The sequence below is a fragment of the Vicugna pacos genome, chromosome 2 (assembly GCF_048564905.1).
Source record: "Vicugna pacos chromosome 2, VicPac4, whole genome shotgun sequence".
Taxonomy (NCBI): Eukaryota; Metazoa; Chordata; class Mammalia; order Artiodactyla; family Camelidae; genus Vicugna; species Vicugna pacos.
In genome coordinates, this window is record NC_132988.1 from 74598491 (window position 1) to 74620432 (window position 21942).

A 21942-nucleotide genomic window follows, 5' to 3' on the forward strand; every position below is an offset into this window, starting at 1 on the left:
AAAGATGTGGGGCTGGGAGCTGGAAATCCTGGGCTCTAGCTTCCTCTATGCTGCAATCCAAGCCACATTACAGAGCAGGTTGAAGCCTGGGTTCCCATCAGGAACATGGAGATAATAACCACTCTCTGCCGAATCAGGGTTATTGTCAGGATTTAATGAGAGAATGCATTCTAAAATATTTTGACAGTGATGAAGTGCTTTGCAGAGTTCAGAAATTAATAACTAGGATTTTCATGTTGGATGCAGCCTTTTAAAATATCAAGTTCAACTCCAACCTTCTAATTTTAAAGATGAGAAAAGTGTAACACTATTCAGTTTTTCATATCAAAGTTAAAAATAGCTCTGTGATCAAAATAGTTATAAAATTGCTATGTTCTAATGACCAGAAACCCTTCATTTAAATATTTAAATTTATAAAAACATAAGGGATAAATATTTGAATCACTGAAGAATTATTTGCTTTACAAAATATTTCCTTTAAGTAGCAAGCCTTCTCTTCTAGTACTTTAAAAATTATTCCAGTATATATCTCTTGTATGAGGCTAGGTGTAGACATTTAGATTATGAAGAAACAGGAAGTCAGGATGCTTCCCAGGAATGTTCTAGAAATGCCAGACCTTTAGGAGGCAGATTAAAACGTCATGGTTGTGGTAGAAAGCAGGAAGTGTTTTGGGGACCCAAGAGCAGGACTGGCCTTTGCAGCTAAGCTAGAGTCCCTCAGGACTCTGCACGGTTTATCTTTATGAGGTACGAGGTGGCCTCATGCAGAGGAGACAAGAGTTCCTGCAGGAGGCCAACCTGGGGTTGATTCTGGCTTCATCGCTTGTTAGCTGGGTCGCTTTGGGGATGTAACTCAGCTTCCCTTTCCATAGCAAGAAATACACATGGGGCTGTATTTACTGTCAGAGTTGCAAGCACTCACCAAGAGGCCTAAGTAAAGAGTCAGCTATCACGTGCAACACAGTGAGTGCCCTTCTCCCTGCTGTGATCTCAGAGTCTCACGTTGAGGTCTGAAGTGGTCCAATAAATAATACCGCTTCGCCCTGACTGAGGCCCAATTCAGAGCCAATTGCACAGTGATTTTTAGATATTTTTAGGTGTTTTTTTTAGATATTGGTAAACTTCCCTTCCCATTATGCACTGTTCTTCATTTCCAGCAGTAATGTATCAGAATGTCTGTTTCCCCACAGCCTCGCCAACACATTATGCTGTCAAGCTTTTGAATTTTTTTCTCCTTGATCAGGTGAGAAATATTCAGTGTAGTTTTAATTTTTCTCTCTTTTTTATATATAAGTGAAGTTGAACATCTTTTCACATGTTTATGTGTCATCTTTTAATAATTTTTTGTCAGTTGTCTACTTATATATTTTGCCCATCTTTCTATCAGGTTTCTGAGTCTTTCCCTGTTTTTAAGAGTTCTTTATTTACTAGAGACATTAACTCTTTTCCCACTTTATGTTTGTAACTATTTTCCCCTGATTTTTTTATTTTGCTAATGATATTTTCTTAAACTCATATGTAATAAATTTATAATAATAATAATAAATAATCATTATTTTCTTTTATTGAACCTGGATTTTAAAGTCATAGTTAGAAAGTTTTTTCCCACTTAATTTCTTCTAGTATATGTATAGTTTCTTTCTTTTTTTTTTTACATTAGATCTGATTCACTGGAATTCATTTTTGTATATGATGTGAAATACTCTATTTTATCTTTTTCCAAATATTCTGTAATACCAAAATAATTATTAAAAACTATATCTATGCCCATGATACCTATATTATATATGATACTATATTATATAGTAAATATCCATGTGTATTTGAGTCTGTTTCTGGATTTTCTATTCTATTCTTTTCATCTAACTAGTCATGTGCCAGAGTCTTCTGTTTTATTTATAGTATGTTTAATATCTCGTATGTTTTCTCCCTAGATAGCTCTTTTTCCATTACTTTTATAATTATTCTTGCATGCTTATTTTTAAAATGTGAACTTTTTATAAATCTGTTTAGTTCTACAAAAAGCCTTTTTGGCATTTTTTAAGTATTGCTTTACATTTATCAACTTAAAGCCACCTTGAATTTTAACTATTGTTAAATGCCCAGTACCTAGCATGTTGCCAGGCTCATAAAAGACATTTAACAAATACCTGTTGGATGGATGAATGAATAAATGAACACTTTAATGATTTGCAGGTTTATAATGATTCAAATAATCAGGTCCTTGAATATGTTTTATTTTAATTAAAAGTTTAAAAGTACCTTCCTGGGATAAAAGACTCAATCAAAATGTTAACAAGTGTATTCGTCTATCTTAAAAAAAGGATGAGATATGTAGAATTATTAAATATGTAGAATTATTTAAAAACAACCACTAACTAGCTCCTGTGTCAACTTCGAATGTATTTTAAAAGGCACCCTTTCCTCAAAAACTTTGCTATCATTTGATGGAAAATTATCATAATATCTTGGTTTTTTAAAGGATAATTTACTTCATTATTTAAATAAATATACAAATATATGATCTCTTTCATGTGACTAGTTCCCCTTTGGAACTAGTCATACAGGGCTGTCCTTTGTGATAGTGTCCTGTGTGACAGTGACACAGATTTAAAGTAGGGTAATAACATCAGCAATAATAAAAGTATCATTTTTCACCCGAAGATGACAAGACTAAACTCAAGAGGTAGCTATACTGTTCTGAGGTTTTCTCCTTAAAGGTTTCCATTAGCTTGTCTATACTCTCTCTTATGACATAAGCCCTATACCTTTGCAAGAGAAGGTTTATTTACACCCTTTTTGTGTGTACACACAGGCACACAACTCCTTTTATTTTGAGAAATCCTAGTAGGCTTTTTAATCTCTCTGTGCCTCTTTCTCTGCTGAAATGCAGCTGCCTTAGCTATCGAAGACAGCAGCCAACTGGCACAAAACAAAAAGTACAACAGTTGGCAGAAGGGAAATTTTGTTAATGACACCAACAATGTGAGTCAGTTTTCTTGTGAAAAACTACATGATTAAACCCTTGATGGAGAAATGGCAGACTTTTCTTTCAGTTATCTCTTAACGTGTTTATTACATACAATTTTTTAACATCAGTTATATTTCTTTTTTGAAAAGAAGGGAGCAGGGGAAACTATCCACCAACAAAAGATAAAAGCTGTAAACATTATTTGCCTAACAATTTTTTGTTTGTGTTTATGAGTGTAAGCTATTGTCATTTGCAGTGCCAGGTGAGCAATTAAGGATTTCCCTGGATTTATGGGAAGTTTTCCTCACTTACGCGTGATTCTGGGTAGAGTTAAAAAGTATCAGATTTGAAAGCAATGATTGGTGTAGCTACTAGAGCATGTTTCTTTCTTGCATCATAAACTCCATGGAAAGAATTAAGGGATCATAATACAAGTGTGCTCACTGATGCGTTGTTTGGATAAGCTCCCATGAGCTTTCATAAGGCTTCTAACTCAACAAGAGACAGTCTTCCCTGGTAGTTAGAGGCAAAGAGTGTTGTCAGATAGACCTGGCCTATGTCTTGGCTCTGCTGAATTATTTTAATAAGTCAATAAGCTAACTTCTCTCAATATTAATTTTCTCATAAATGAAACTGGGATGTGGATAAGATAAGAACAATACACCTGTGTTGTGACGGTTAGAATAGGGAATGCTTAGCATTCTGCTGGCTAATATGCTCATTAAGTAAGGTAGACCAGGAGGTCCTTCCCAGTTAGCTGTTAATAAATGTGAACTGGCCAAAGGAGAGGAAGTCAATTGAGCAATACAGCCATTCTAAGTCTACATGTCATCTCAGTTCCATGAAGAAAGCAAGAGTCTCAAACCTAGTATTTGGTTATTTAATTGTCTGGAGACAATGGGTCACCACAGGTTTTCAGGATATTTTAGGACTGTCATTCTGGTGCCTTCCAAAAAGAAGCCGTTGATCCTATTATAAAAATCTCTTGTAAGATGTTTGTGGGAAAGGAAAAAAAAGCACTGGGCAACTTAAGAGGTGTTGAGAGTCGATAAAAATTATGGAAAAATATTCACTGTTGATAAAGCCGTTTTCCTCATAGACAGCACTATCCAATAGAAGTTTCTGTGGTAATAGAAGTGCTCTGTTTCTGTGTAGTCCGGTGCGGTAGCCACAAGCCACATGTGGCTATTGAGTCCTTTATGTGTGTCTAGTGTGATGGAAGAACTGAATTTTTAGTATTATTAAGTGTTAGTTACTTTAATAACCAAGTGTGGCTAATGGCTATTGTATTGGAGGGCACAGCTTTATGGTATCCAAGCCATATTTGGAAATGTAAATTATTCTGAAAGGAAAGCATCCCTGCAATCAACAGTTTCTAAAGATCAATGGTATGCAATGTACCAAAGATGACTTCCTGCTAGGTACCGTTTGTCTATATCTGCAGTGTAATTCTTGGGACATGTTTTGCCAGCACTGAATTAGTATAGGCCCGTAAATTAGCTTTTTGGACGCGCTGTAGTTCAGTAGGACTGAACACTCACCTGACGAGGGCAGCTTGGCTGCGAAACCTTCATTCTCCCCACCCCCACCTCCAAGAGCTGTTATAAACACTGGGAAAAAAATGTGGACCATCTGTAGCTGCAGATGGGGATTTGTGGACGGTGTACAAGTTGCAGTCATGGAATCAGCAGAGATGCCCAAAATATGTCATCCAAATTGACCAGTCAAAATGGTGAGGAGAACATTATCTTATTCGGATACTCGGTCTCACAAACACACCATGGTGAATGGGCCCCGCATGGGGCCACAGGCTCATTCTCTCCTCATTCTCTGATAATACTACTGCTTTAACTTTAAGCAGTCTGGACTCAGTGACTCGGGGATGGTTTCACTGCCCGGCCATCTGAAGCACCACAGACTGCATCACTATTGTCATATTCTACCATTTGATTTTTCCTGCACAAAATAGGTTGTAAGCAAGGAATCTTTTGACTTGTTGAAGCAATGAGTACTGCACACAATGGATTATGTTGATTTGATTATGCTAGTGTAGTCAATTTTTTTTTTATTCATCATCCTTGGGTTTTTTTGGGGTGAAACCTCTAACACATCATTTTGCCATGTCAAGCTTAAAATCACAATGAGGTTAATAGATTAAACTGTTTGAATTTGCTGAGAAGGCCACAATTAAATAGGCGGTTATCAGCGTCAGACCACAAGGGGACACTTAAGGTAACTTGGTTTACTTGTGAAGCCAATAGCCACTTTCTCTCAGTCAGCCTAGAATTTTCTACTTCTCTAAGGTTTGATAGATGCATATATTGCATTTAAGATGCATTATAATGATATTGAACATGGTCCAGTTTGATATCATGAATCTAGTAGAATGATCCAATAGAGAAAACCAATGTGGAAGAAGATAAACCAGAGCACCATTAGCCTGGGTCTTTATTTGAGAATGTCAAGCTTGGGGAAACTCTGATGGGGTGTTTTAACTTGCAGAAAGTTGTGGAATGTTTGATAAGGCTTTAGTGGGTGGGGGCTAGCAGAAGTTCAGCTAGTTTCTGGAACATTTGGTTAAGGACAGTTCTCAGAGGAGACAGAATTTATTCCATGGATGATCAACGATTATTGAGCAATTTGGATTAATCGGGAGGGCTGGAGAGGAAGCATTAGGGGCCAAGCCCAGGTGCAAGATGGTAGGGAGAAATGGCTGCAGGGGACAAGGATGTGCAAGGAAATTTCCATTGTGGAAAGTGTCCAGTCCTTCAGTGTCTCTCACAGCAAGTTATTCACTCAAATAGTGTAATAGTGCTTTCTTTCAAGAAAGCAAAGTTAGGCTGTTGATAGGTCCATGGATTTCTGTGGACTGAGACAATACATATTCTAAGGTAGGATCTGAACCAAGCATTTGGAGGGCACAGTGGCTGTGACCATGTTAGGTGGGAGCATTTATTCCCCACTCCTGTCTCCAGGGAGGGGCTTGATCAGGGGAGCTGTGGATCCCTCCTGGCCCCTCTTTACCCCTGGAGAAGGAGGAGAGCCTGCTTTGACAAGTGAGTTGGGAGAAGAAGCAAACAGCGTTGCCCAGACCCTCCCAAACCTGCACAGAGGGTGTGCCCCTGTCAGATCACCTCGCTTGGCAGTGAACTTGGCAGCACAGCTCTGCCCTGTGCTGGTCCAGATGCCTGTGTCCAGATGTACAAGTCTGATTCAAGGAAGTGCCAGCCAGGTTTATGGCTGAAAATCTCACCCATGTTCTACAGCCTGATTTTGCCAGTAATACAATTGATGTTTCGATTTCCATCTGTCTGAATTACACATCTATTTCTCCATTACTTCCAAACTTAGGAATGGGGAACAGGGTGATTTAATTATTGACCTACCAAAGGTAGGTCAACGGGCCTAGGAATTCTTGGGATAAGTTTTAACTAATACTGTTGGTACATGGAGAAAAATATATGGGTGTGATCTGGGCCACTTTCTGAATTAATTTCAACCTAAATGGTAATAATAATAATAATAGTAATAATAATCACTGTTATTCATTAAACACTTAATATTTGCCGGGTAATGGCCTAAGCACTTTCTGTATATTATCTCAGTTCTTCCCATAGATCTATTAGGCATACATGATAATGAATCCCATTTTTTTCGGATAAGGAGACTAAGGTTCAGAGAAGTTGTGTAGCTTACTCAGGATCACACTGCTGTAAGTAGTCGTTAATGCCAAACAGTTTCTCATATATCTGAGTTCTGCGTCTGCCTCCTTGTGCTGGACCAACTCACACCCTCAGTTTTCCCTGGGGACTTAAACAAATGGCCACTCTAGGGTGTGGCCTTGAAACTGCCTTCACCTTCCTCTTGATTCCCTAACATTTTTATCTTTCTTTTGCTTTGATCTTCCTCTGGTTTTGTACCCAGATTTGGGTAGATGCTGCTGATCCCATTCTGTTTTGCTGATCCTCTGAACTCGGCTCATCTCTTTTTACACCTCGGCTTTCCCGTGCAGTTTTTTACTTTGCTCATAGCCTTGACTTTGTGGTCCCAGTTACATTGGTTATAAATATCAGATACAATTTTAGTTCCTCAGAACTTAGTCTCTCTCTCTTCCTACAAGAGAAATATGACTCAGAGGGCTTGAAGGAGGAGATTTAGACAGTAAAATCTTCTATATGCAATGCTCAAAACAGCTATGTGATCCTGTGGTCAGAAAAGAATTATTCCTCTGAAATAGCCTTTCAGTGTCTGCTTTACTACTAAGTGATGGCTTTTTGCCTTTTGAAGAAAAATGCCCAGCAGATGATCTCAAGTTGCTGTCAGTATACACAGAAGAGTAATCAAGGTGAGGCTGAGATTTCTGGGCTCAGAGTCAGGTTCTGGGATAACATAGGGTACACGAAGAACCCAAATCAGGGTATGAGCAGGTTAGACACTGTTGGCAGGTCCCCAAGAGAAAGGGTGTAGGACAAAGCTTCTGAAAATGTGAAGTCAAAGCCAGCAGGAGCACGTGATGGGGAAGATTTGGGGAGGTGGGGAAGGCCTAAGGACTCTTAAAATCTGAGACCCACTTTGTCTTGAAGGCACAGCCCTCTCACTATGGAACCTTGATAACTGGAACTTATTGTTAATTTTAATCCATTTTGCTCACCTGGGCAATTGATGAATATTTGTCGAGTCTTTATTATGTGCACAGCACTTGCAGGGCATAGACAATACACTAGTGAACAAACTTTATAAGTTAGAGAAGGAAACAGGGAGATTAGCAGTCATTGTGGGAAGTGCTTGTAGGGCCCTGCTGCAACATCCAGGAGGGGGGCCATCCCACCGGCCATCCTTGAGAGGTCAAGGAAAGCTTCCTGCAGGCAGTGCTGTCTAGCCTTGAATTTGCAGGATGAGTAGGAATCAGCACAGTTTGGGGAGAGGAGTAAGAGTATTTCAGGTGACATGCTTGGGAGCCCGAGGACAAGGGAGAGCACGGCACACTGAAATGACCCAAGGACATTCAGAAGAGCACGATCGTAGAGCGTGATATGGGAACATCGGGAATTGACTCTGGAAAGGTCAGCGGGAGTCAGGTCAGCCAGGGCTTGTAGCTCACGTTAAAGGTCCTGGAAGCCACTGAAGGATTTGTGCAGGAGAGTGACCTGGTCAGGTGTTTGTTTTAGAGGGATTTCCAGTCATTGTGGGAAGTGCATCGTGGGAAATCAGAGAGCAGAGTGGAGAAACATAAGTTCAGACACTGGGAAAAACCAGTGTGCAGGCTGTGGGATAGTCAAGGCGAGATGTGACAGTGCTTTGAACGGGCATAGTAGCTGCATAGATGGAGAAGTGGATGGACTACAGGGACGTTTAGAGGGCAAGATCTGCAGGATTACATTGTTCATTGGTGCGGAAGTTAAAGGTGAGGGCTAAAGAGGCATTAAGGATGACTTCTTGAGTGGTACTTGGTCATTTCAGTGTGCTGTGCTCTCCCTTGTCCTCGGGCTCCCAAGCATGTCACCTGAAATTCTCTTGCTCCTCTCCCCAAACTGTGCTGAATCCTACTCATCCTGCAAATCCAGGTGGAAGGTACGGCCGTTGTCTGAGACAGAGAACATGGGAGGAGGATTGGGTTGCCAGGGGCCTCCGATGACTGTCAGTTTAGCCTGGGCCATGTTGAGCATGAGGTGCCTGTGGGAGAAGCAAGTGCTTCTGTCCAGTAAGCAGCTGGATGTGTAGGTATGAAAGGTAGAACTGGCTGGAGAAGGGAGTGTGCAGTCCAGAGCATGCACATGGCAGCTGAGGCCACAGGAGTATCCGGTTAAGATGGAGAGCTCGTGTATATGGAGGGACAAGACAGTTTTTAGTGACTTCAGTAATGAAAAGCAGTATTCGCTGTTTGAATAAAGCTTCAGCATTTTCTGTGGTTTAGTATGAACAAAAGATTTCTGAACTCATTACTTTATGCAGCTGCAACCCATCAGTTTCCTTTATTGCCTCTGGATGGCTGAGGTCTTTTTTGACCATTCCCATTCTGGTAAGAAGGACCCCTTTCAAATCTGAGACAAACTAAAAAGTGCTGTGAATAAATTTTATGTTTTATCATCACAAGACAATGATTAGTAAGTATTTATTGGTTCCACCATGAGTGCGGATGTAAGAGCACTTATCAGGAAGTAGGCTTCTTGCCCTTTGGCTATCAATCTTAAATAGGCACATCCGTCATGGAAACTCTCAGTGAAGATTTATCAGCAAGAAGATAGAAAATCATGCAATGCAGAGTCATATTTCTCCCTACCCACCCACTCCAGTGTCGCAAAGGCTGGCCTTGCCCCAGAATTCAAATGTGCTTCTGCACGACGGACAGCAATACGTGCGTGGTGTGCTGGTCAAAGTTAAACAACTGGCTCTCTGGGAAAAGGAAAGAAAAAAGGTCTTGATTTTGTAGCATTACTGATTTCTGTGCTGTCAACTTTCCTATGTTGGCCAGTGTCAAGCTTCCATCCTGTGCTCCCTGACCACAGAGCTGGGAGGAGATGTTGTAAAACCAGCCCTTGCCAGCTGGTGAGCGCCTGCAGCCCCACATCCCCTTCATATTTTTGCAGACATTTCAGTCAGCTTCAACCAGGCAGACAGTATTTTGCAAGAGGTGTTACATTTTGTTACGGTTTCCACAAAAAAATATATTTGATCTTATTTGCTACCAGGTATGTTGGGAGTCGTCCCTGGACAAGTGGCAGGTACTTCCAAGAGAGTGTATGTGAAATCAAGGAGGATGATAGTTGTGGAAGGAAGGAGGACCGAAAGAAGAGGGACTAAGTATGAAGATCAAAAGGCAGGAGGACACTACAGTTTTTCCCTTGGTTTTGTTCGTAGTGCCTTGCATTGCACCGATGGGTGGGTGCTGGGGTTGTCCCTCCTGTCACCGGTGGGTTAACTGTGGCAGGGCTGTGGAGGCTGCAGAGGAGCAAGGGGCCAGGCTGTTCTGCTGCAGGAACACCTGCCCCACCCTCAGCACATGGTATGCAGCACTCAGAACTCAGGGCATTTGTACCTCTTGGGTGATGGAAATGGTAGCTATCTTGATTGTGGTGGTGGTTTCATGGGTATATACAATTATCAAAATTCATCAAATTGTACATCTGAAATATGTGTAGTATACTGTACAGGAATCATATCACAATAAAAGTGTTTAAAAAAAAGAAAGGCCTCAGGGCATTTGTCCAAACTGCTACGTACTAGCAAGTGTTGAGGCTTCAACAATCAGTGTTTTTGTTGTTGTTTTTGTTTTATTATTATTATTTTTTAATTGAGGTATAAGTGACAAACAACTGTCAATGTGTTTTGAATCTGCAGGTTTTGACTTTCAAAATCTCAAGTTGTCTAGAATTCTCACTTAACCTTTTCCTTTCTGGACACGGAGGTTTGGAATCACGTGAAAAGCTACAAAGCACCCCATGCCAATCCACACCATACCTCCCTTGACAGAAAACAAAGAAAAACCCATTTCAACTTAAAGCATCTTCAGGAAATAATTTTTAACTCATATTTAATTAAAAATTCCCCAAAAAGTTTTGATTTAAAGTCTCCTGAATAAATATTGTGAGGAGCTGAATGGCTTTTTAAAATGAGCTTCAGTTTAAGATACTATGTAGGACTTCACATCCGTGTTCTTCAAGCAGTAATCCACATAAGGCTGTACTGAAACAATCTAGCTGCAAATTCTAAAAACAGTTTGTAAACAAATTCCAAAAGACTTTTTTTTGGGGGGTCAGTGCATTTTCAAATACACAAAAAGAAAAGAGAGAAAATAGTTACTTGCTTTGCTTAGTGAAAATTTTTTTTGTACCCGAATAGTCTTTGGATTATTTTTCTTTTTTAAATGTTCTTCTCTTTTACAGCCGAAATTCCCCAATAAGGGTTTTTGCCTGTTCAAGGTTTATGTGTGGAGTCCTGAGTGTCTGTTTACATACATATGAATCTCTTGTGTTTGAATTTAATACACAAATAGATGCCAAACAAAACTATGCTCAGGGGCCATAGCTAAGAATTGATTAAACAACACACTGAAGAGGGATGTGTGATGTTTTCCTTCTTCTCGTCCCTCCGTCTCTCTCTCTCTCTTCCTACTGCTCTTTCTCCCCACACCTCACCCTCACCACTGGTCCTGCCTTGCCCACTAAAGCCTCTGTACCTTCCTGCTTGTAATTTGTCGCTAATCAGCTGTCACTGTCATAGCCATGATGAGAGGTTCATCTCTGGCTGAGGGTAATGGCCTTAAAAGTCACAGAGTCAATGTCAATGGGATCGCTCCAATTCAATCACTGAGCTGAATGAGGGATGGCACCTGCTGACATTAGCACTCATTTTGAGCTCAAGCATCTGGGCCCCAGTAAATAACCATCAGTGGGTGGGTCTGGGGGACAGGTCATTAGCCCCACGAAAAATAAATATCGCTTCCCTTGATGGCTGCGAGTAATTTAGCTCAGACGAGGAAATTTCACCCTAGATTAAGTATGATGAGCCAATATCAGTCAGAGGAGGCCAAACAGTGAGAGCTTGATGAGATAGAGGGAAATTTATATTCAGCTGGCTGCATGTGAGATGAGCTCAAAGAAACGACTTACCCTTCCAGCCCGTCTTCCTGTGCACACTCAGTGGTGGGTTTAGCTCGTTGCTTGCCTTTTCTTGTTTAATTTTTGGGGGAGGGTGTTTGAGGTAGAGATCAGAGGATAGACTAAGGTAAAGAAGGGGGACAGGATTCAAATTTTCCCCCCTTTGCATCTGTGATTTTGTCCTCTAGCATGTAATGTCACAGCATAGACCTTGTGCCAGCACTTGGCTGGTGGAAGGGCTTCGCCATGCCTGCCGGCTCTCACATGCAGACCTCCCCTCCTGAGACAGCAGACTCAGCTTTAATTGTTTTGGAGGCTCCGGAGGCTCCCTTCCAACACGAGTAAATAAGCTGGAGAGGGAGGTAAAGTAGGACTAGGTCCCTCCTCTTTGATTCTTGAGAAGGAAGAGCTTCCACCCTCGATTCACAAGAACAGCTTTTTATTTGTCCTACTGACATGATCCATCAAATCCAGAAAGGTTATTAATAAAAGGTCCTGATGAGAAGCAGTTTAGCTCACTTTAGAATCCTATTTTAGGTCTGTAGGGATCTGTGTCCACCCTCTCCCTCACCGAACTGGAGGTACCTGGAAGCTGGGTGGATCACCTGGAAACTGGAGACAGTATTATTTCTTTTGCTGCCCTCGTTGATAAAAAACCTTGGAAGGGTTTCAGTAGGCATAGACATTAAACCCTAAACCATTTTTCTAAGTCATGTGCATACCTGATAGTTAGCCAGACATTCTATAGCATTTTTTAAAAGCGAGATTTTGTTACCTGACTTGTGTATATTTGAATTTTGTCCTTAGAGTTTGGGAAACAATTTCATTACAGAGAAATGGGTCATAGCAGCAGCAGCCATGAAGGAAGACAGTAAAGCATGGGTGCAGGGAGAGTAAAAGGGGAATCTGGGACAAAGGCACACGGTGCAGATGAGCTCTCACGTGGAGGGGTGGGATCAGTCAAGACTTCTGCAAAAGCTCTCACTCTCGTAAGAGCTCAATAAATGTTTCTTTTTTTATTGAAATATAGTCAGTTTATAATGTGTCAATTCCTGGTGTACAGCATAATGTTTCAGTCATACATATGCGTACATATGTACGCATTTCATATCCTTTTCATATCCATTTTCATATCCTTTTTCATTATACATTGCTACAAGATATTGAATACAGTTCCCTGTGCTACACAGAAGAAACTTGTTTATCTATTTTATATATAGTAGTTAGTATCTGCAAATCTTAAACTCTCAATTTATCTCTTCCCATCCCCTTTCCCCGAGTAACCATAAGTTCATTTACTATGTCTGTGAATCTGTTTCTGTTTGGTAGATAAATTCATTAGTGTCTTTTTTGTTTGTTTAGATTCCATATATGAGTATATCATATGGTATTTTTCTTTCTGGCTTACTTCACTTAGAATGATGATCTCCAGGTCCATCCATGTTGCTGCAAATAGCATTATTTTATTTTTTATGGCTGAGTACTACTGCATTGTATAAATTTTCTTGATGGAATTCACAGAGACCTGCTGTGATAACTAAATGCATCTCATCTGTGAACCATGGTGCCTTGTTTATTCAGAACAATGATTACAATTATAAAGAAAGATATTTGGCTATTTACTCTTGACTGATGTGAGTGCTCAATGAGTATGTGATGAATGAAAGTTAAACAACTATTTTCTTCAAGTCTCCCCTTATAGATTGTAAATTCCATAAAACAAAGCCTGTCTGTGTCTTTGGCTGCTATATTCCTGTACTGCCATGCAATAGGCACTCAGTAAATATTTGACAGATCAATAAAACTTTTGTTGAGTACTTCTTATATGGGTCAGGTATTGCGTGAGGGACTAAAATGTATGGTATATACAAGATGGAGTTTATTATTTAATTGAAGAAAAAAGATATCCATATATAAGAAGTTAAAAAAAGAAGAAAGAAGCGCATGCCATACACACATGTCCATTTTCTAGACTATAATATGATGTTGTTTCTATATTTACCAAAATGTGAAAAGAAGGGAGTGCCATTGTACAACTGAGATTCTTGAAGAATTCCTATAGGAAAGAAAATGTATGGCTTGATCTATGGGAATTCGAATACAGTGATTTTATGTTTGAGTCTCACTAGGTAAATGCCCCCAGAATATGTTCTTGTTGAACATGCAAGACTATTAAAGCTCTTCTGCCCCTTTAGCTGGTAGTGTTTTTTTCAAAGTGAGTTGAGATTCACAACTTTGTGATAGATGTAGGGAAGGTATTTTGTCAATTGTACAGATGAGAGAAGTAGAGGAGTTGAAGATTTGCTCGATACTGCAGACAAAGCTGAAAATAGATCGCAAGTCTTTATCATTAAATAAGTAATGGGATAAGGAGGGCAACAAAAGTGTCAAAGTTTTTAATTTATTCACACAGTACTTATTACCATTGTCCTCACTAAAAGACCCTTGTGGACAGAAACAAAATCAAATTAATAAATAATTATGTTATTATGGATACGTTTATATCAAGAAAAAATTACTAATTGTCCAATATTTTCTGGAACCACAATGGATGAAGTTTTCTGAGTCATGTTATTTTAACATACTAGCTATGCTTCTGACAGGCTAAGTAAAGAGGTAATTAAAACAATTACTGCCATACTCCCTATTTCAATGATCTGAAACCAAAGAAAAATTTTTCTCCACAGAATCTTTGGTATAAGAAAATTATATTACTTATAGTTTTACTTTTGAAGAAAATTAGATGACTCAGATTCTATACTCATTTTCATTGTTTTGAAAAAAAATAATTTTTAGAGTTGGTATTTTTAACATGTGAAATTCAATATATCTATAAATTAAAACAATACTAATTTTAGGAATTAAATTATTTTCTTGTATTGGACAGAGTATTTCCATGATGAAAATTCTGATTGATAATATTTATCTTAAAAATATTTGTCTTATCTTAATATTTTAGAAGATGAATATGTGTAGATGCATATGTTTTATTTATCAAAGTGGAAACTGTTTCAGAATCAAATGCTGATGTTTGTGTGAATAGTAGCGTTGTCTGTTTCCTCTGATTATTCTCTCTCATTCTAAGAAATTATAGTCTAAGTTTTGCTGTCTTTCTATATAGTACGCCCTGAAGTGAAATCTCTAGAGGCCCAGGGGTTTGATTTCTTGAAAATTTATGTTTAGCTTTTAATACTTTGCATAATCACAACATGATTTAGCCTTACTTGGTAGCTGAAAAGTGATTTTTCTCATTTGGTTTTCTTATTCTGAGATTTTGTTTCTAAAAAGTGAAAGGTAGTAGAACCGAAGGTTTAAAGCTGCCGACAGATATACATGCAAAATTTGGGACTCAGATTTGGGCACTTTGGTACATAGACCAGTGTTGTAGCTAAAACTGATCAGAGTTATTTATATGAATGAATTAAAACCAAGTATTGAGTGTGTATGAGTGTGTGTGTATGTGTGCGTGTGTATGTGTGTGTGTGTATGTGTGTATGGTAGACGGAGGAAAGAGGAATGGGAAATTAATTGGTTCTTCCTTCAAATTCTGCACATTTCCATCAGCCTTCCTCATTGTCACCATATCCTTCTGCCCATTTTCTCCTGGGAGAGAAAGATTTGGGGATGGGTGGGAAAACACAAGGAAGAGGAGAAAAGAAAAAAAGTGGATGACGTGAAAGAAGAAAAATCAGAATTAAGTATATGTTTACATATGTAACACATGTAAATAAACAATACGTTTTAAAAACAACAACAAACCAACCTGGTACAAAGGCTCCTATAGGGAATAGGATTTCTCTGTCCTAGAGGTCAAGGAGCTAAATACTAAGAACTTAACATAATTATTCTATGTACTATTCACAATGATAATTTATTATTCCCACATTATAAATTAGACAAGTGAGGCTCAAGGAAGTTAAATAAATTGTCCAAGATCACACAATATTAAAAGGCCATGTCATACTTGGAACCCAGGTCTCTCTGATTTCCAAGCCCTGCTTTTAGCCACTGTATTTAAGAAATGCTTGTTCGATTGACTTGAATGTATAGAGGTACAGATTTTGCTTTACGATATTTGGTGTATGTGGCCACCTATAATGTAGAAAATGGCTGAATATGTGTGTCAGAATGACTGAGAATACTTAGACTTCATTTTAGGTCTCATCATCGGAAAGAGAGGTGATTTTTGTTTGTTTTTGCAGGAAAAGTAGAAGAATATATTATGTTTTGAGAGTCTGGCAGAGAGTTGGTGCAAATGGTGACTGTCGTGATCTCAAACGATATGAAACAACACCATCATGGCAGAGGCGAAGGCTTTTCCCCTTAGTCTTAGGTAGTAAGGGACAGCTGTTTTCCTTCTCTTTGAGGAAATGCACACCCTGTTTCTAAAGTTAAAAACTGAAGATGAGAGTGCAGTAGCGCTGAGTTCTGTAGAGCTTACAAAACTGTGGCCACCAGAGATTATTTAGGATTTCTGGAGTCTCCATGCTCCCTGGGCTTCTCCTTTTCACTCCTACTCTGGCATTTAGGATATGATGCTTTTGTTTCTGATTAGTCACCATGGAAGAAGGAGTAACACTCACTTTGCTAGTCATTAACAGGAATTAATAGGAGACAATAAATGTCACACTCCATGGTTACAGTGAACTTTAGGGATAAATTGTGTATTAAAAAATTCCATCTTTCTTCTCTTCCCTCTTAGCATAGAGACCTGAGAATTCTTTACTTTGTAAGTTTGAAAATAAACACTAGATGTTTGTCAGTCAACATTTGTAACCGCACACATACACCCACCCACACCCACCCAATCACAGCAGCCCTTTGTCCTTCAGACTCACTTTACAGGACAGAGCTCATTAAATTTTCAGAGCTTGTATATCTTTCCTTAATCAGGTAGACAGAATTGCTATGATGTGGTGATGATATGGTGGACAAGATCAGGGTCAGAGACAAGTAAACCTGCAGATAATTGGACTAAATTGGGAATTTTAGTACTATAGGTTTTAGTAGTAAATTTGTTCCCTAAAAAGTTATATTTAACAAGTTTTTCAACTTAAACCCCTTACTAAATCCATTGGGGGTGGTTTCCTATTAAAAATTGCCCCCCAACCAGTATCTAAATATCATAATTTTAAAGGGTATAATCTCTAAATCCATTTGTTTTAGAAGTACCATTTCCATTTAATTTGAGTTTCTTTCAGGGGACATTATTTAAATATGATGATGCTGCTGGTGAGGAAGATGATGGTGGTAGTGGTGGTGAAGAAGAAGATTAACAGTATTAAAATAAGGTTCATCAACAGGAGAGTTTTATTAATGATCACTGTAGCAATTTTGTTATAATAAGTTTTTGAAATGAAATTTTGGGGGTGTAGAATCTAAAAGAATTTATCAAAAGGAAAATACTAAAAATGCTAAATTTTTATATTTTTTACATTCTTCTTTTTATTTGGAAGTCTTATTTCCATTGTCCCTCCTGTTCTGTAATAGTTGACATTTGTTATGACTTGATATCTGTCTGCAATGTTTGTGCATGAGAAAAGAATGAACAAACAATTGAGAAAGTCATCTCGATAAAGAGGTTGATGATGAATTGATTGCCATTACACAGGTATTGTGTGCATTCTACCAGTTGACATTTTGAACTTCTCCCCTGATGCAGGTTGCCTTCTCTCATCTCAGAAACAGATCAAAAGCAGGCATTCCCAATTAAGCCTGGTGAGGTCCTATAGCTCCTAATTACAGGCTAACTTACTGTGTCTAACTGTAACAGACATTTTGCTAGCAAATTGCTTTGAACACCCAAGTATGCCCAATAAAGCAAATAGGAAAATATTAGAATTGCTAGTGAAAGTGTTCAGTGTGTTGAATTTTACTGCTGGATAGTTTATAGTGATATCGTAGTCACCAACTTTTCTCTTGCTTTTCTTTTTAAAGGATGTTGTAATTAACAGCAAGACTATGAATTAAAAGTCATAGGAAGGAAAAGAACAATGACTCTTGTCAATTAAAGGACTTGGAAGAATTTGCAGGAATACTGTAGGAGGGAATTCAAGTTTGAGGTGATTAAAATGTTGTGGGAGGAGATTGATAACATAAAAAAAGCTCACAAATTGAACAAAATTGTATAATGAGAGATGGTTGTAAAGAATGGATTGGAGATTGTGTAAATAAGAAAAAAAAGTCTTATTTTACTTTTTGAGACTCTCCTTTCCGTTGTAGGTTTTTTTTTTCCGTTTAAATTTAATGTTGATGATGAGCCAAATTATTCAGATTTATATCATTGTAATACTGATATAATGGCAAAATGTGATGTGTGGAATGCAGAGCACATAAATGAACTGCATTCTCATTTTATTTTTAGACAATTTACAGAGACGTGGGTGAAGCAGTTGATAAACTAGAGAATGGCTGTTGTTTAGTCATCTATTGTGCAATGGATCTTTTCTCTGTTAAATTTTTTCATTAACAACTTTTTTCTTGAGTTCTCTTCACACTTCTTAAGATTAGGGATACCAGATTATTATCCACTGCAGACATCCTTGGCAAGTTAATAGTCATTGGATTCTAACTCTAGAGACGGGGTTAAATTCTTTCTTTTGTATTTTTGGTTCAAAACTTGTCCAACAGACTCTTGGGAGTCAACCTGAGAGGAGTTCATCAGTAGATTCACTCTTATGCGTATGACATCTTTGTTGTGCATAACTTTTTGAACCTGCATCCTTCAGCTCAAATTATTTAAAGTTATCCCAACATTCACTGAGCACTTGTTCCTTCTCTTTCTGTTCTTTAATTTACAAGGCAGTGTATATAGTCCTTCATGGTTTACCAGGAATGTGGTGTCTGTATAGCTCTTTACAGTTTCAAAGGAATTTTTTTGTCCATATTATCTCACATTGTCACTGGTTTTATGTATACATGGATGAATAACAAGATTCCTGAAGATGCTTCCAATCAAATTGAAAAGGCAAACCTAAACATAATTGACTTATTACTCCATTATGGAACTTCAAAGTAACCCTGAGTAGAGATTTGAAAAAAAGATATAGTATAGTATAAAAACATATCAAAGTCGACACTTGTTTAAGTAGAAATATGTGGACTCACTTTTAGATATTTGGAAATTTTAATCTAAAGTGCTTTTTATTTTAGAATTTCTAGATAAGATACTTTGTATTAATAATGGAGATAATAATACCTAACACTTATAAAACATGTAATACTTTCTGAGGAGCTTTTAAATCTTGGATTTCATTTTATCCTCATTAATTTGATAATCTACTATGGTTCTTTTCTGTCCATTGATTTGATTACAATTGCTACACAGCAAAAAGAGAAATGGAATCACACTATATTAGATCTTAAAGGAAATATAAAGATAATCTAATCTAATGCCTTTATTTTAAAAATGAAGCTCAGGCCAAGGTTAAGTGACACATCTTAGGTCACATTGCTAGTTAGAGCCAAATCTCCTGACATTAAATCAATCACGTTTTCTACCAAATCATACTGCTCATGTCCAGCATGGGTTTTTCAAGCCTTGTGCTCTGGAAGAGCCATGGGTTTGGGTGCGAATTATCCAGTTTGACTCCCTGTTCCACCCAAATGCACTCTTCACTTCTTACCCTCTCTTCTTCGTGCCTTCTCTCCTTTTCCCTGTCTGACTATGTCTACATCTTTCTGTTCTTTCTTGCTTCTGTTTACTCAGATATTCAGTCATTCATCTACGCTAGACAGTCACCCGTTGCATCCGTCACACCTTTGCCTGCTAGTGCACATGGTGGCTGAAGCGATTTGATCCTGAGAATCTGTAACACTTCAGTGAGTTCCCCAAGAGTTTTTGTGACTGGAAGAGCATATTAATGTCTACCTAAGAACATAGATGTAGATACTGAAATATTTCTGATCCATGGTTACCCATATGGTATTCTCATCTGTCAAGAACAAGAACAAAGTTTATTGTAGCGTCTCATTGTAATCTTCAAAAGGTAAATATAGGCCAAGCTCTTTCTCAGGGGTACGGTGGGGCACCTGGGCTCAGATCTCACATGAAAGTCCCCAATTTCAACTCTTCTAGATCAGTTGTATATAGTCTCAGAGATGTGCTGACAGGCTTTGAAGGCTGTTCACCTTAAACCATAGCCTTTTGTCTCATGACCAGACCTCAATACCTATACTGCCCTATGTATTTTTAAATCCTGTAATTAGCTTTTGACTGACAGTCATATTACACTATATGCTTTTTGCTACATGTGGCAGTCAAGTGTGAGCATTTTATATGTATGCTGCAATTCTATCTTTTGACTTTTCTTTTTTTAATCTCTAAAAGCTCTTAGATCCTCAGTAAGATATGGCACAGACTGTTTTACACTTCAGAATCCATGTATTTTGCATTTAACTTCTCTTATATCCTGTTATAAGATTATATGTAAGTTGATCTGAACTATTTTTTTTGTGTTTAGAGTGAGTTCTCAATATGTTCTGCCTAAACATATCATCAGTAAAACAGGTTATAGTGTTACTAGCTATGTTGAGAAGTGTCTTACTTAATTTTAAAGTTTCTTCCTTTGGTGAGATTCAGTCCAATTTTTCAGGGTATGGAACTGAATCAGTGGTCACCTACTTGGAGCCTTTGTGATTTTATAGATTTAAGTGATATGTTCTCTATGCTTTAGTTACAGAATGGAATATGCCAGTGCCCCTGGCCCTTTAGGTGTCCATCCATGAAGCTTTAAAAATATTATTAGGTTTACTTTAATGTTTTTTGATCTACAGCCACAAATGTGTCCCAGAAATGAGCACACTATGGCTGCAAAAAAGAGTGGTTTTTGTTAATTATCTTTTTCCATTGTGTGAAAGTAAATCAACCTGGTTTTGGAGATAATCAAAAACAATTTTAGAAGTTTAAAAAGAGAAAAATTCTTCTCAGAGGTCTAGTGTTTGAGTTGCAAAGTTGACATAATCATAAAAATAAGACACAGATGTTACAAAAATACGCAAGGTAAAACATAAAAATTGTCTTCCATTCCCCAATATGACTTTTCATCATCATTAACTTGGTGGGTCTCTTTCCACATGTTTTTCTACTTCATATAAAGATTTCATATAAAGACTTGATAAGTCTTAGCATTGTCATACTTATTTGAAAATGGTCTTGCATAATGCAAGATTTCATTGCTTTTTCTTCCTGATTTGTATTCTGTAATTTCTTCATTCAATGATGGAAGCATCAGTAATATAGTAGAAATAGCCCCAAATCATCCCCTCCAAAATCCCAGATTCTGGCAATTAGTAGCCTCTCTAGTGGCATGACTTTGAGCAAATTATTTAAATTCCTTTTGTTCATTTCTGAAATTTTTTTTTGTAATTCTATTATTCTTTCACCAAATAAACAGCATTTCTATGTGGATTTTCTTTTAGAAAGAAATTAAAGTACTTAATAAATAACTAAGGATGCAAAATTCAGGAAATTTTTACCTAAAAGAATCACATGGCAAAAAATAAATGAATAATTTCTAATGGGAAGAAGAGTTCAGTATTGACTATATTTTGGTATAAAGTAGCCAGCTTTATATTATGATCCAGTGTAATACCCAGAATCATTAAACCATGATCTTAGCTTTTGATATACTTTAGCTTTCAAAAGAAAAGGAAAAAAAAGTTGCAGGAGATAATCTAGGCAAAATGGGAGAAATTTCATTATGATGGAATTCGTTTTGCTTATGTTCTTGTCTGTATTGTGCCTCTCTTTGCAAAGCCATTACATAAACTTTGAAGGACTTAGATTATAAATTCGACTTATATTTAGAATTCATCCATGATATGAATATAAAGTCTCAGTGTATTTTATATTGCTGATGTTAGGAAATGAAATCAAGAAGCAGAAAATGTCTGCAAATCTGAGGTTGAGTGATATGTCCAAAGACTTCTAGGTAATGAAAAAGACAGATATGCTTTATCTAGTAAGCAGACATTCCCATCAGTACTTTACTGAAATGTGAAGATGGAAACTATATTATTTACTCTAAAATTTCTTCAGGGACAGTGTTACAATCTTCTTTAGAGGCAAGTATCAATCTTGATGTCTTTCAGGTTGAAATAGAACATTTCCAATGTATTTTTTGGATATTAAAACTGGGCTGATAGAAACGTGAATGATTCCGTGATGTGTGGCAAGGCAGTCTATCTTTATGGGTAGAAGAATAGCCTTGGAGAGTTGGGTTTTATTCTCCCTTCTGTCATGCTCCAGTTGTACAACTGTGATAGTTGATACACTGTCCTTGGGTTTTCCTTAACCAGTTTAAAGCAAAAAAAACCATGTAGGCACATAGATACCTGCTGGGGACATTCAGTGGTGTATTACAATACAGTTCT